The sequence below is a fragment of the Brachyhypopomus gauderio genome, chromosome 6 (genome assembly GCF_052324685.1).
Source record: "Brachyhypopomus gauderio isolate BG-103 chromosome 6, BGAUD_0.2, whole genome shotgun sequence".
Classification (NCBI taxonomy): domain Eukaryota; kingdom Metazoa; phylum Chordata; class Actinopteri; order Gymnotiformes; family Hypopomidae; genus Brachyhypopomus; species Brachyhypopomus gauderio.
The window spans coordinates 6,543,759-6,552,866 of record NC_135216.1 but is presented as its reverse complement, the minus strand read 5'-3'; positions in this window follow the sequence as shown (position 1 = coordinate 6,552,866).

The following is a 9,108-nucleotide window of genomic DNA, read 5'->3' as shown; positions in this document are numbered from 1 at the left end:
ACTGGACATGGTGACTGCTGTTATACCACAGTGAAACATCATGGATGTCCTAGTCCTGAACTCTAGTCCTGAAGAAGGGGGTGGGTGGAGGTTCTGTTATTCTTCATGACGTTCACATTTAACCCGGATCTGTTAACACGGAGTTCGTGAAACGGGGTTTTCATTCCAGAAACCGGAATCTTGAATCCTGAACCCGAACCTTCCTAAAACTATGCCTAGAAGGTTTAACTAATGTGGAGGGTTTCTTTGATTACAATGATCAAACTGTACAAACTGTATTATTAAGAGTGATTATGCTTCATTTGAACATTTTTATGACTTTGTTCACTAATGCACCGTTTCAGTCTAGTCAATCTTTTGAACGATCACCATTTCACATGACAGAGTACAAGATCGAGAATTTACATTTACATTTATGACATTTAGCAGACGCTCTTATCCAGAGCGACTTACAAAAGTGCTACATAGCTGCTTGGAATCTCCAAGGTAGTATAGATAGTCCTGAACACAAGGTACTCTAAGCTGGAAAAACTCCTAGATGAAAGTCATATGATACCTAACAATTATGCCAAGTCATTATTATACCTGAATATACACATCACCTGAGGAACAAGACAGTAAGCAATTCCTATAACCCAATTATGCACAATACCTATAACAAACACCTGAGGAAAGACAACAAAGCACAGTAAACGAAAGCATAATTATGTAAAGTGCACTTGAAAGAGGTGGGTATTCAGTCGGCGTCTGAAGACAGCAAGTGACTCCGATGTTCGGACACACAAGGGAAGTTCATTCCACCACCATGTGTCCTGGATGATGGAGGGTCAAGACGAGTCATACTTGAGGCACAGAGGGCTCTAGGTATGCTTCTGGGTTTTACCATGGCCATCAAGTAAGGAGGAGCTGGACCATTCTTTGCTTTGTAGGCCAGCACCAGGGTTTTATATTTGATGTGGGCAGCTACCGGAAGCCAGTGGAGGAAGCACAGCAAGGGAGTGACATGGCTGAACGTGGGAATGTTGAAGACCAGCCGAGCTGCCGCGTTCTGGATCAGTTGCAGGGGTTTGATGGCATGCATAGGAAGACCAGCCAGGAGGGAGTTGCAGTAGTCCAGTCTTGAGATGACAAGGGACTGGACAAGAACTCGAGTGGCCTCCCTAGATTGAAATGGCCGAATCCTCTGAATGTTGTGAAGGGCGAATCTGCATGATCGTGTTAGCAACATGGGCCGTGAAGGAGAGTTGATTGTCGACAACTACACCAAGGCTACGCGCTTCCATGGATGGAGTGATCACGGTGTTCTCGAATGGGATAGAAAGATCACAATGAGGACTGGCTCTTCCAAGGATGTACAGCATCTCCGTCTTGCTTGGCTTAAGCTTTAGGTGGTGAGCTTCCATCCAAGAGGCAATGTCTTTTAGACATGCAGAGATTCGAGCTGAAACCTGTGTGTCAGAAGGTGGGAAGGAAAAGAAGAGCTGGGTGTCATCCGCATAACAGTGATAAGAGAAGCCATGTGCAGAAATTGTCTCACCCAGTGAGCGGGTATAAAGGGAAAAAAGAAGTGGACCCAGCACTGAGCCTTGTGGAACACCGGTGGAGACTTTGCATGGCGTGGATGTTGATCCTCCCCATGTTACTTGGTAGGAACGTCCCTCCAGGTAGGATGCAAACCACGTCCATGCATTAACCAGTGATACCAAGGCCTGAAAGGATGGAGAGGAGGATCTCCTGACTGACTGTGTCAAAGGCCGCCGAAAGGTCAAGCAGAATCAGAACTGATGATAGTCCAGTTGCTCTAGCCGCATGGAGTTTCTCAGTTAATGCAATGAGTGCAGTTTCCGTAGAATGTGCCGGCTTGAAGCCAGATTGGTTGGGGTCCTGAAGCTGGTTCTGTGAGAGAAAGGAGGATAGCTGGTTGTGTACAGCCCGTTCAAGGATCTTAGAGAGGAATGAGAGGAGAGATACCGGTCTGTAGTAGCTGATGTTGGTGGCGTCAAGGTTGGGTTTCTTTAGGATTGGCACCACCCTAGCCGCCTTGAATGATGATGGCACAATTCCTGAAGATAAGGAGTTGTTGATGATGGTTGAGATGAAAGGGAGGAGTTTGTGGGAGATTGTCTGGAGGAGTGTGGATGGGATGGGTTCCAGAGGGCATGTGGTGGGACTGCTGGATGTCAGCAGCTGAAGCACCATCTCAGCTGAGAGAGGAGAGAAGGAGGTTAGAGAAAAGGGAGGAGTAGGAGGGGACACAGTGGGCACAGGGACTAGGGAAAATGTGCTGCGAATCGTTTTATCACTTCTCTTCAAAGAAGGTGACAAAATCATCTGCAGTAAGAGAAGTGGGAGTTGGAGGGGGGAGGGTTTGAGGAGAGAAGAGAAGATTTTGAACATCTTGCGTGGATCTGATGTAGATGCTTCCAGCTTCTCTCTGTAGAATAATATATTGGCAGCAGTTAGTTCCATGGAGAATAGGGACAGGAGAGACTGATACAAGTGAAGATCAGCAGTAAGCTTTAATTTCCTCAGTTCTCGTCGGTTGTTACGCAGGGGGTCCGAGAGCCAAGGAGCAGGTGGGGAGGATCTTGTGGGTTTGGTTTTTATCTTCTGAAAAAACAGTAATTGTTATGACTGATTAGTGCATGTTTGTACACATACATACATATATACACAAACAGTTGTGTGTGTGTGTGTGTATACAGTTTGACTACTAAGTACCCTAACCATTGACCCTACTTGGGGGTATTTGGGGGCTCAAGGCGAATTTAGCTAGGTGGCCCATCAACATTAATATGTGAGAAATAAGTTAGCTAGTCAGGGGGCCCCTACAGTGGGCTGCAGTGGGAGGGGCCCAAGGCAATTGCCTAGCAACGCCTCTATGCAAAGACCGCCTTTGTCTGTAGTAAATGTATGTGAACTAGTGATGGGAATTTCGGCTCTTTTTAGGGAGACGGATCTTTCGGCTCCCAAATGGCTCCTTTTTTGGGGGGGTGGCGAACATAATTTGTTGACGGGGGAGGGGGGTGGCGAACACCAAAAGCGATAAAATTGCTCTCCGTCACCGAGTCGCCAGCATCGCGTCGCGGCGTGTCCAACATCGCAGGCATGCAGCACGTGACAGATAGGCAAATCATGTTTTTTAAAGCAGGACGCAGTATTTATTTATTTTAATATATTGATGACAGGACACACGATTATAAAAGAGTGTGTGTATAAAACATAGTGTGTGTATAAAACACATATAGTATATCAACCTAAAATGTTTTATATAAATTTTAAACTTTTTACCTCAGACTCGAAGATCAAACAGGAATTTTAAAAAATCATAACCAATAACAGGTATACATCGTAAAGTGCGGGACATCCAGAGACAGCCACTATCAATCTCTCCTCCATTTTGCAATCGGAACAAATAATCAGTAGGAACCAAAGTCAGAGGTGTGGTTTCGGAGGAGGGTGCAAACATACTTTCTGATTGGTAGTCGCCACCGCGCGTTACTGCTCATTTGCATAAAGTTGAGCCGAGCTCAACTTGTTCGCGTCGCTGGGTGTCGCTCACTCTCATTGAAAATGAATGACTTCCGGTCGCCGTGTCGCTCTCGTCGCTTTCTTTGTGAGCGCACAGTTAGAGGGGAACCGGCTCGGTCTTAGAGGGGAACCAGCTCTCGTCGTTCACTTAAAAGAGCCGGCTCTTTGAACCGGTTCGTTCGCGACCGACACACCACTAATGTGAACAGAATTCTTTCTTTACCGTTAATGTACAGGGAATTACAAAACATTTTCTTGCAATTCAAGGCATTTTTACACTATATTTTTGCTTTTTACACTATCAAAAATAGGTATTTAAAAATAATTAGTAGCCTAATAATAATAATAATAATTGTCTATGTGATACATTGTAGACTCCAACAAATTTACACAAGGCATATCTCTTCACTTAATATTGCATGTTCCTTCCATGTGATTAAGACAGATGGGTCCTTCTTGTAGACGGTACACTTGAAGAGAGTATTCCTGCCTGCTGTGTCTTACGACATCGCAGTCTGAACTTGCTATAGTCTCGCCACTGCAGGAATAGAGCCAGGACTGATGTTGAAATGTAGACCAAGACAGATTCCAGTACCTGAGTAAATTCTGACTGGGGATTCCTGAGGAGGCCTGACAATTTATTGTGTCTTTTGGCAGTCACCATGCTGTACCATGCAATCACCCAGAGGAAGAAACCTGACAGAGATGGTAAAAGTTCTTAAAAAATACCACTATTACTTTTCAAGTTGTTGAAAAGTTTTCACATATGCTGCCCGTCATGCACTTCACCTGTGTAGATCCTATGTAAATGAAAGGAATATACTCAAAATTATCATATGCAAAATCTATGGAATTTACAGTACAGTACAGTGATGATGATTAGCCATTTAGTCGAGGTCGACTTTGGGCCACTTTATGGATCTGTCCTCTCCACGCATTCGTGTTCTCGAAAATTACTTTGAGTTCTGCTATCGTCTTGTTGGTGGCCGATGTGATTGTGTCAAGCCAGCGTATTCTTTGCTGCCCTTGTCTTCTCGTCCCGCTCACTTTGCCCAGCATCATAGAGTTCTCCAGCAAATTTGTGTGCATAACGTGGCCGTAAAAGGACAGTTGCTGTTTGACGATTTTGCTCTCAAGCGACATTTTCAGTTTGATACGGTCTAGGACCATTTTGTTTGTTGTCCGCAATGTCCAGGGTATGCGCAGCAGTCTTTTCCATCACCAGAGTTCAAAAGCGTCGATTTTTCTTCTTTCCGCTTTCCTGATTGTCCAACTTTCACATCCATATGTTGCTATGGGAAAGACAATGGCGTTGACGAGTCTTGTTTTCGTCGCAATGCTCACGTCCTTGCTCTTCCAGACTTTATTCATTCCTTGCATTGCGACCCGGCCGAGTGCAATCCGCCTCTTGATCTCTGGTCCGGATTCGCCTGTTTCGGTCAATTTTGGCTCCCAAGAAGATGAAGTATTGAACTGTCTTGATCTTTTCATTGTTGATCTTGATGTTCACTGCATCGTTACATGCCGTTGTCATTACTTTTGTTTTCATGATGTTGAAGTACAGTCCCATACGTTCACTTTCTTCTTGAACTCGTCGGATCAAGTATTCGAGGTCTTTTTCACTTTCTGCGAGTATAGTCGTGTTGTTCGCGTATCGCAGGTTGTTGATCGTTCTACCGCCGATATGGACTCCGATTACGGTCTCGTCCAGGTTGCATCATCACATGATCATTTCGGCGTACAAGTTAAACAGGGCTGGAGATAAAATGCATCCCTGCCTGATGCCTTTACCGATTCTGAACCAGTCGGTGTTGTCACACGATGTTCTGACAGTTGCTTCCTGATTGGAGTACAGCGTTCGTATCAGCTGTACAATGTGTTTTGGTACGCCCATTTGTTTCAAACACGCCCAGAGTTTGTCATGGTCCACACAGTCGAACGCCTTGTCGTAGTCGATGAAACACATATAGACGTCCTTCTGGTGCTCTCTAATCTTCTCCATGATCCAGTGTAGGTTCGCGATTTGGTCTCTCGTGCCTCAGATGTTCAGAAAGCCAGCCTGAACATCTGGTAGTTCCTGTTCCATGATTGCCACAATGCGGTTTTGTAGAATCTTTAACAGGATTTTGCTGGCATGGGAGATGAGCGCGATAGTTCAATAGTTGGAGCATTCCTGTAGATCGCCTTTTTTGGGGAGCGTGATGAAAACTGATCTTGTCCAGTCTTTGGGCCATGATTTTGTGGTCCAGATGTTCTGACACAATTTGGTAAGGATTTTGACTAGTATTGGCATGAGTAGTTCCACTGTAGTACTGAGTTCCACTGAGTAGTAAATTATCCGATAGCCCAACTGACTTCTTCTTCCAGGATGCCTGGTTCCTTGTCCATCTGTTTGGGTTGATCGACCAGTTGGACTGATGGATTACCAGCGTATAGCTCCTCTGCATATTCCCACCATCGTCGCTTGATTTGCCCTTCTTCTTGCAATACTGTATCATCGTTGTCCTTGATGATAAATTTGGAACGCCGCATTGAGTAGTCTGAATTCCTCGATGTTCCCGCTCGCCTTGGCCGCGCGGCGATGCTCAGCGATTTCGATCGCTACGTCCGTCAGCCACTTCGATCTTTTCGTTGGTTTCTTGAAAGGGATGATTTCCTCTGCTGTCTTTCCCACGATCTATTTGATTTCTGTCAACATCGCATCGGGCTTTTCATTAAAGTTGCTGACCGCCTCGAATCTGCTCTTTACTTCCATTAAGTATTGGGCAGGGATGTTGTCCGTGTCAAAGCGGCGTAATGCTGGACAGTACAGTACACTTTGAATTATGCTTAAAGATGTTTCATTAACATTTCATTGATAAATGCTAATTAAAACATTTATTACAATTAAAATAGACAATCATTACAATCTCAGGGTTGCCAACTTTTCAAGATCACCTGGAGTGAGATTTGAACCTGGGGAAGGTTGCGAGTGTAAATTGTTGACGGGGGGGCTGGGGTTGGCTGCGAGTGTAAATTGTTGACCGGGGGGGAACGACAACACACAAATGGACACAAATTAAGTATTATATGGCACTCGATAGATCGCCAGTGGTTGGCGCCAGAGCGAACTAGTCAGAGGCGTAGCGCAAAATTCTGGGGCCCCACCGCAAGGAGGCAATGAGGAGGCCCGTGCGTGAGCTAAAATCTCGCGAGCGACCGTAGCGCTCGACCCTGCGCGAGCGGTGTAGGCGTTTATACCAGAGCCGTAGAAAGAGATTATTAAATTCCAGCACTTTTCAAACCTGAAACACAAAGCAACATCAAAATGCGTCAGGTAAATGTTCATTCCCCTTTTTTTGAGGGGTGTTTCTTTATACTACCACATTGTCACGTCCAGCCCCTCCCTCCTCCCTGGTCCCGCCTAGCTCCCCGCTCCCATTTGTTCCTCCCTCTGTCTGTCACGCCCTCGTCATTGGTCACACACACATGAGTCTCGTTTCACCGTCTTGTTTCCAGTATATATTCCCCTCAGTTTTACTCCCCTGTGTCGGTCTTTGTGTTTCCCATGTGTCCGTTCTCCCCGTGCTGACTTATTCCTCTCCCTCAGTAACCTGTACCTATCTGTCACTGATTGCACGAGCTGACCTGGTCTGTCCCGTTCATCTTCCTGGTTTTGGGTTTGTGTTTCTCTTTGTTTGTTCATTCTGTTAGTCTATTGTCCGTGTTACCCCTAGTTAGTTTGGTTTCGCCCTTGTAGTTCCCTCTCTGTCTCCTCGGTGCGTGTATCTCTGCCCGTGGGTACGTAGTTCATAGTCTATCGTTGTTCTGTCCCGTTTTTCTGTCTGGTGTTCTGTGGTTCTGGATATCGTGCTACTGTTAGTGTGAGTTGACTGTATGTTTGTATGGTGCTCCCTGTGTTACTGATGTCTTAGCCCTTATGCTCGTGTGTAGTCTGATCCTGTTAGTATGGTGTTCACGTTATCCCAAGCGTTTGTTGTAGTATGCTTATATTCTGTCCCGGCATGTTTAGTTTGTTGTTTTCCTGTCTAGTCCTTGCATGTTCTCCCCAGTCTACTCATCCCCTTACTTGGTTGCTCTCATTTGTTTAGTGTTTGTATCCTTTATTTATTAAATTATTTGAATAACTTGCGTTTGCGTCACCCGCCCCCCTTGAAACGTAACACACATATCGTTTCGGACATTGCAAAGCCATATTTATGTTTGATACCTGGTGCGTTATACGGTCTCTGGTCAGGTAAAAATGTTCTTTCCCCGGTTTTGCAGAGGTTTTTTATTCTCCACTGCCACCTATTGCCACCTATCGTTTCGGAGAACACTGCAGCGACGCTCGCGACGTTCGCGAAAGTATAAACGCCTACACCGCTCGCGCAGGGTCGCGCGCTACGGTCGCTCGTGACAGTATAAACCAGGCTTTAGGCGGGGCCCACCTGTGTTCGGGCCCCCCCCGCAGTGCGTGCCTTGCGTGCCCCTCCCCTACGCCAGTGATATATATATATATATATTTCCATTGCATTTTCTGAATACAACACAAGTTAAGAACAGAATAAAATATACCAGGATAACACATGATAACATACTGACAAGCAGTGAAGAAGACGAAAAATAAATAAATGCATACATAAATAAATAAAAGAAAGAGAAAATAAAAAGCCAAGATATCATATAAACATACATGGTGTGTTATGGCATGTGTTATGATCACTGAACTCTTAAGCTGGCCGTACACTGTACGATATTTTAAATCGTGTACTCAGCTCCAGCTCAAACTGTACGACTAAATCGCAGGGTTTAAAAATTCACAGCTCATGATTCATATACTCACACTATACGACCCGACGCTCTCATGCGATCTCATTAGGAGCGATTTGAATTTCAAACATGTTTGATATTCTTGCGACGCTGCGATTTCTGATCGGGAGTTGGTCGTGAGGTGTGAATCGCTCCTCGTTTACCTGTGTAAACTATACGATGCACGACACGCGATTGAGCCGAAACTCGGCCCGATCGAAAAATAGTCGCACAAGTGAAAAATCGGCTGAAAATGGGCCAAAAATCGCACAGTGTACGCCCAGCTTTAATCGGTTGTTATGGAACCAATGACTCTGGGTATGTCAGGTTGAGTTAGTTCAGCTCAGTTCAAAGCTTGTTAAATACGTTTTCTAGATTATCTCTGATGCATCTCCCTGCAAATTTTTGAAGGCTACTGACTTCCCTGCCCCAAATGACACACGTTTTGTCTTTCTTGTGTTATCCATGTATAAGTAGTTACTGGATGATCCATGTTGTTACATTAGGTTGTTTAGGATGGATTTTACTTTTGTTTGTTTGCTTTGGTTTTGCATTTACTATGATTTTGCAGTCCTTTATTTTTAAGATAAAACTTTCTTTCTGTGACAGAGGCAGCCGGAGACATGGGTGGAACAGAAGGGAGCTTATTCTCCATGAAGCAAAACTCAAATAACGATGCTAAAGTAATACTGTTGAGTATACAAAGAAAGCAAGAATCGTGTAGGGCAGAAGCTCGACGTATCCAGAGATGCTTGTAGCGGCAATGTGCAGCACTGGACCGGACGA